This window comes from Sycon ciliatum, chromosome 6, assembly GCF_964019385.1.
Source record: "Sycon ciliatum chromosome 6, ocSycCili1.1, whole genome shotgun sequence".
NCBI classification, from domain to species: Eukaryota; Metazoa; Porifera; class Calcarea; order Leucosolenida; family Sycettidae; genus Sycon; species Sycon ciliatum.
The window spans coordinates 27,554,524-27,561,841 of NC_088648.1; positions in this window are offsets into that span (position 1 = coordinate 27,554,524).

The following is a 7,318-nucleotide window of genomic DNA, read 5'->3' on the forward strand; positions in this document are numbered from 1 at the left end:
TTTTTCTGCCGGCAGAATCCGCCGGACCCTAGTCTATGGGGGGGGGGTTGTGTGTGTGTGCGTGTGTGTGTGCGCGCACGTGTGTGTGTGTGTGTGTGAGTCTGTCTGTCGCGCTCACAATATCTCATTTTCTGCTTATGAAGCTACATGTACATGTACATGTATGTGTTATTTGTAGAAGATTACAATGTAGAGGTGATTGTCTGCTTTTTGTTCCTCTCTGCTTGGCCTGCATTATCAATTTGGCATTATCAATTTATCAGTATTGGTTTTTGCTCTTCACACGTACACGTACCCCCCCCCCCCCCCCCCCCGCACACAAACAAACACACACACACGCGCGCACGCATGCTTATGTATACGGTTTCAGTTTGAAAAATGCAAAGTGTCCTGTACATGTGTGCGTCTGATGCATTCACACGAACTTCAACTGTCTATGCATATACCATGCACGCGTCACTTCTCCTTTGAGGAAAGAAAACCAAAGCATATCAATACAATCACATACATGTATACAAACTTTAAAAGTGTGTGAATGTGCAACGTACGTTTGTCTTGTTTATGCTGTGTGTCACTTTGCTCTGGGCATGGAAATTCTGTCGTATTTGCAAATTGTCGTTATATACGCAGTGGTTATTAGAGAAGTTGACTGTATGTGAATGTACAAAGTACGTTTGTCTTGTTTATGCTGTATGTCACTTGCTCGGCCACTCGTGTTGCGTTCTCTCTGTTTCGGCTATTGCTACTGCACTGTTCTAGCCAGAAATTAGTGTTGATAGGGAAACCGAGTGCGAACCTGGCTAGGCTTTGTTGGTGAGGTACATGTGTGCGTATCCGTGCTCGTTTGTATTCCTCCGACGGTGTGGCACACACATGTGATGTATGCGAAGTGTATCCGGCATACGAACAATGTGTGTGCATTCGCGGCACGCATGTTTGGCATGTTTGTGCTCCACGTGTGCATGTAGGATCTAAACGTGTGTAACGCAAGCGTGTGGGCCACACCCATTACGTCTGCGGCACCGTGACATGGCCAGTATGTTATGTCCGACACGGGTGTGCAGGAGTGGCGCGTGGGCGTGTTCGCAGTATGCACGTCTATACCCCAGCGTATTGTCCACTTTCCTGGTCCCAGGAGTGTTTTGGATCTGTGGAAAACACGTGAACTGAATACAGTGGAGTTAGTTTGAACTCTTGCGTGCTTTCTGTGCACAGGTTTATCTACGGAATTGAGTATGGTCAAGAAATGCGTCTGAAAAACCTGGAGCACCATCGATTTTGCGATAACCATTACTCGAATGTCCGAGAGCAGGGTCGAGGGCCACCACATTGTCGAAAATTACACCTGTTCACGCCCTCCTTTCAGGTTACTGGCTCGTTTTCGCCGGCTGCTCTGAATCGTACGAAAAATTCAAATGTTCTCCGCCGAATGGCACCATCACAAAGTCTTTCGGATCATTTTCGATATGCACCTCGCGAACATACCACCTTCCTGCACCCATACACCACAAACAATGCATGCTCCATTCGACGAGGTGGGTGTCGTGAGTGTTCTTTCACGTCAGTCGCCGAAAGTCATTTCAGGGTGAGAATCGTTCTCAAGAAAAAGATCGCAAAAATCAGTGTAAGTCTCGATGGAACGCTTGAGGATGGACTGTCTATACAGGGAGTGATGCCCATCTAAAGTTTGAGCTCACAGTTGATTCCAAGTTTGGACTCTGTACTGTGGATTTTGGACCAATGTGCTCTATATAGGGGTTGGACATCATAATATATTATAGGGGCTGGACGCTCTACTGAGTCCAACATATATTTGACTCCTTAGAACTTCTTGGACTTAGAAATTTTCTCTCCAACTTAGAAAAAGAAATTTTTGAAGAAAGCAGAAATACACAAGATTGGATTTGAACCCACAGCCTTGTGAATCTCAGTCACTCTTCCTTACCACCCAGCCACTGTGGCACCGATGCTGAACCTAGTTTAAACAATGATCTTGACTTTCAATGCAGTACAATGCAATATAGGCTATAGTATAATACTAGAATTACAAGGATATGTCGTATACGAAGAGAAACTATTGCGTGAAGAACACGATAAATAGATTATAGACCTCCTAACCGGTCTATAATTTATACATACCATGTAGTCTAATCCAATTCTACAAATGCTTTGAAAAAGAAAGAATTACCACTAGTGTTTTTCGAAATATTGCACTCACCTCCACCGTGAGTTTCAGATGATTCTTCAAAGAATGATGTGCGAAAAAGGGCACACCATAGTTTCATCCACCAGGGTCCGCGTCTTATGAGTGCATAAAATTCCTACTGAGAATCCTCTTCTGCCAAATGGCTGTAACACCCGAAGGATTTACATTGTAGTTCCGAAATTGTCAAACAAATAACTATGTCGTTTGATAGCTGCTATGCCTCTGCCTGGTGCACTGCTCAGCCTATGCCAAGCATAATCCTTCAGAAATTGGTGCAGGTGTATCCCAAGGGCGTTGCCAGCAGGACTGTAGCAGCCACAAATACAGCAAGGAGCCATGAAGACCGCCAAAACCCTCTACCTTCCATGGACAAACAGAAAGAAGATGCGAAATCCCAGTGTTTCTGGATCTGGCCTTTGGATCATCAAGTCTCAATGACGCCACGGAGTTGTGACGTCACGGCACGGACCCAAAAAGAACAAATTTCAAACTGATATAATCTCAGGAATGCTTGCTCGGTTCGAAGTGGAACCTTCACCATTCTACACAGCGCCCGAAACTATACGGACCATGCAGTTTTTTATTTTTGAAAGAAGTTCCCCTTTAATTAACATCAGTTCAAGAAAGATGTAGGAGGACGAATGAGTGACCGAAATAAATAAAACGAGAAAGAGGGAGGCAGACAGTCTGAAACAGACAAAGAGAGAGAGAGAGAGAGATAGAGGGAGAGAAAGAGTGACAAAAACAGAGGAACAGAGAGAGACAAAGAGACCGAAAGAAAGAGAATGAGATATTCTCAAATTAACATTCTTTAACACTTTTTGAAATTTGCTAAATGTCTTTCGTGACATGCTGCCATCCAATTCCCTTACCGACATACTTGTATTGGTTTGCAGGCACGGACATCACTGCTGCGCTGAAGGCCAATATGACAAAGCACCACGACTTCATTTTTTAACCTATGAAATAGAAGGTATCTTCACAGAACTGCCACAGACGCCCTACACACTGTGCACATGCACATACACACACATACATAGGGAGGTACGCTTTAATTTGTATTCGCAGCCAAATCGGCGGGTACAAAGGAAAGAACAGTTAGGCCGTGAATGACGTTAGAAAAAAACCCAGGAGATGCGGTAGAAAACACACAACTGGTACTGTGGAGTTCAGCACTTAATATTCAAAGGCACCTATGGTGTTCAGTAGTGGGTGCTATTGCTAGCAAGAAAGAATGAGAGGCAGGCATGTTTCAACTGGCGGTAATGGGTAATACCACACACATCGTATGGCAGGTTGTTCAACAAAATGAACCCGCGGGCGGTTGGACGGTCATGGCCGGCTTTTCAGGCCGATTTAGGAAGTCAAAAGCCCGAGCTGCGTTTCGCCCGCGTTGTGCGAGTACTGGGACACTCCAGAAGGGTTTGTAGTGCATCGATTGCACGACAATTTGATCACGGCCAGATCATCACATGAAACTTTGTTTTGTAGAGCCCTTCAATGCTAAATTATATGGCTGTATTATATATACAATACAACTGCAGGCGGACAAGGCAGAGGTTGGGCGCTTGTGTGAGGCGGCAGGTCGAATACGGGGCGTGCTGCACGTTTTGCTGGGCTTAACCCTTTAGCATCCGTGTGTACTTGAATCGATCTCTAGAGATCGATGGACCTGCATACGCTGAAGCATTCGTAAATCGAGCGATTTATTTCGGAATTAAAAAAACTAAGTACCCGAAGAGCGCAGCTTTGCATTGCATCAATCGGTGAAGAGCTGCGATGTCGCATTCCAAAGATATGACGCTCAACATTTCAGCCACGGCAAAAGTTGAATTTCTTTCCGAGTGACAGACCGTGAGCGGGGACTTTCCCCTCTCCTGACATGCTGAGTCACTTTGGCATGCTTTGAGCGCATGGGCAGCATGAAAAGATACAGAAGCAAACAATTTGGAATATTTACGATGAAGGAGCGAGAAATGGGTGGCGAGGAAAGAATTTTCTCGTATATCCAGAGATAGGGTGTATTTGAATCTCCCTGGCGCTGGGTATGTGATCTCGGTAGTGTCTTGTTTGAGCTCCATGTACGCAGCTCGTGGAGAGCTTTCCAGAATGCCCAAGATTGCGAAATTTGGTCGATTAGAACCGAAGATATTCTCAGAATAAGGTGAGACAAATTGCATTTGGGACTGCTGGGGAATTTAGGTCGGATGGTAAAGGGAACGGGACCGCTCGTGTTCTCAAAGGCAACCAGAGGACGCCATGAAACCGTAGAGCAAATCTGGTATAACAGCGGATTTCTTGTATTGTTCTCTGGACATTCTTGTAAGGCAACGGCGGACTCTCCAGAGTGTTCCCACCTTCTGCGAGACCTTTGTTCACAGCACTGGTAACGCTTTCGTCAAATCGAACGTGCCCATCTATCGTGATGCCCACGCACTTCTCGTGATGGAGTTTGTATAACCCATAATCATTCTGGTCGCAGGGGCGCCATGTGTGTGAGGCAGCAGCATGAAAAAATAAATAAATAAATAAAAATGAGCTGATTGTTGAGTAACTGGTGGTGTTAGTGGACAGTATAGCGTAATTTGTTTTTCCTTGGTCTTTCTCTTTTGTATAAAAAACAAATAAATAAAAATAAATAAACCTAACTACACTGACAAACAAGCTGTCTGTACCTATCACGATCAGCAGCAACGAGAGAGATAATTGCAAGATTCATTGGTCCAGTCTTTGATATTGGTGAACCAATTGTGAAGAGGTCGACCACGGGGCCGCGAACCGGGCACCATTCCATCCAAAAAATAGTGGGAGTAGCTATCCTGATCCCTTGCTAGATGTCCAAACCACTTTAACTTGATGCGTTTAACAGTTGAAACAAGGCATGTGAACGGGCCAATAGCATTCTTGACTTCCTGCAGTACTGACTCATTTATGCGATGATGATGGTATTTGATGCCAAGCAGCTTACGCAGATACCTGACCTCAAAAGATCTACTTCTATTTAGGCTAGCTTGTGATATGGTCCAGGTCTGGTAGCCGTAGAGCACAGTAGCAAGAACAATAGCAGTTACCAAGCGGATTTCCATTTTAAGGGATATAGTTCGGCAAGTCCAGAATGTCTTCAGCTCTTGAAGCTTTGATGTTGCCATCGCCAGTCAGGGTGGAGTACTGGTAGCGAATTACCACGGCATTGAATGGTAATGGCATGGCCGGAAATCCGCAGGACATGGCTTTTTCTAGTGTGCTGGGTAAGATTTGTTCTTGAAAGTGGGTAGCAATCTCGGTTGGAGACTTTGTGAGAACTCGCGATACTTCATGGCAATCAGGGTGGCTGAATGTGAGAGCAATACCGTCAGCAAACTGCACAGAGAGGGACGAGGCTGGCAATGGTCGGCACATGTCTGGTGTATATGTTGAAAAGCATGGGTCCGAGAACGGAACCCTGCAGGACCCCACATGAGCGCATTGCCATAGACACAAACGGCTGAATTTGTTGGGTTCGTCCTTCCAGGTAGTCTGCAAACCATTGAAGTGCAGTGCCATGAGGACCAACTTGGAACAGATCGTGTACAAGAATGTCATGCTTGACTTTGTCGAAAGCCTTCGACATGTCCAGCAAACACACACACCACTGGCGAGTCGTACGTCATTTGAATTGAGAATGTTCTCCGTCAGGCGTACCAAAGCGTTTTCAGTGGAGTGGTCTGTTCGATATTCCAATCGCTTGGTCATCAGCATGTCGTTTGCCGCAAGGAACCATACAAGCTGGCACTGAACTACCTTTTCGAGGAGCCTCGCAACAATTTGGAGAGGATGTGGAAGTGGCCCTGATGTGTCTATGGAGCTGAGAGCTGCCAGGATGGATTCGCTTGGTCCTGATCTTTCCAAAGAGCCCGGGACGATGAAAATCATCAAGGTGGAGTGAAATGAGAATACATCGCGTTCGGAGTTGTAAGTGCATACTACAACAAGAGAGTCAACAGTTGGAAAGCCAGTGGATTGGAGAAAAGGGGCTCAGCATGCAAAGGGTTAACAATGACAAGGGTCTGTAATAAGTGGCGACTGTTGGGTTCTAAACTTTGTAAAGCGGGTTTACAAGGGCGTGTTTGTACGGCTTCGGCAAGCAACCGGAATGCAAGGAGGCATTGAAGAGGTCGTATAAGTGCGGGACAGAAAATATCACTGCAGGCTGGCAGAAAATGGCCAGGGATCTCATCACTGTCTGTATCCGTCTGTTTGAGTATTCGCTGTACTGCGGGACAGGTCGGTGGCGTTAGAGCTGATAGTGAGGTGGGGCTGCATGGACAATGGGGTATTTGTAGGGTGTCCAGACGGCTTGGATCAGTGACAATACTATTAAAGGAGCTGCTCACCGCAGACACGTCGCACACAATATGCTGCCTTGCCTTGAAGCGGCCGGTTACCGAGTCCAAGGTTGGCCAAATTCTCCTGGGATCATGGCAGTGCTGCCCACATTGTCTCGTGAAAAATGCGTTTCTTTTCCAGCGGATTGCGTTGGATGCTTGAAACTGGGCTGCCCTATACTGGGAGTGCAGGATGTAATTTTAATTTTCCTGGACCGAGCCAGCGGGGAAAAACACCCTGGCGCTAACGGACGTAGTAGAGAGGGCAAAAACGGTGTATACAGTGTATCCCAATGGGGACTTGGCATCATATGGCCCAGAATCTGCGAAAACCAGGCTAAGGGTGAAATTTCACAAAATTTCTTTTTCCCATTTTCAGCTTCTACTGGGCATGGGGGGTCAGGAAACAAAATATTACAGGTGTGGGTCGACTCATAGTGGTATTAAAAGCATCTCAAACACACCAGGGTATTGTGTTAAAAAATCCCCAAAAAACACAAAATTGTATTGTTATCACGGGAAAGAAATGAAGAGAGATCCACCAGACTGAAGGAAGAGACATGGATGATTTTGTTTAGGTGACATGACAAGGTAGGCATGTGGGGGCAGGCTTGTTGCGGCCCCTTGGTGCTGCAGGCTGTAGTGGCCATGCACAGTTCTGCATGAATTTTGTTTGCTCCTCACTCAGCACATTCTGGGGCTGAATACATGTACTGGCATGCTCTGGCGCTATACACCACAAGGAAAC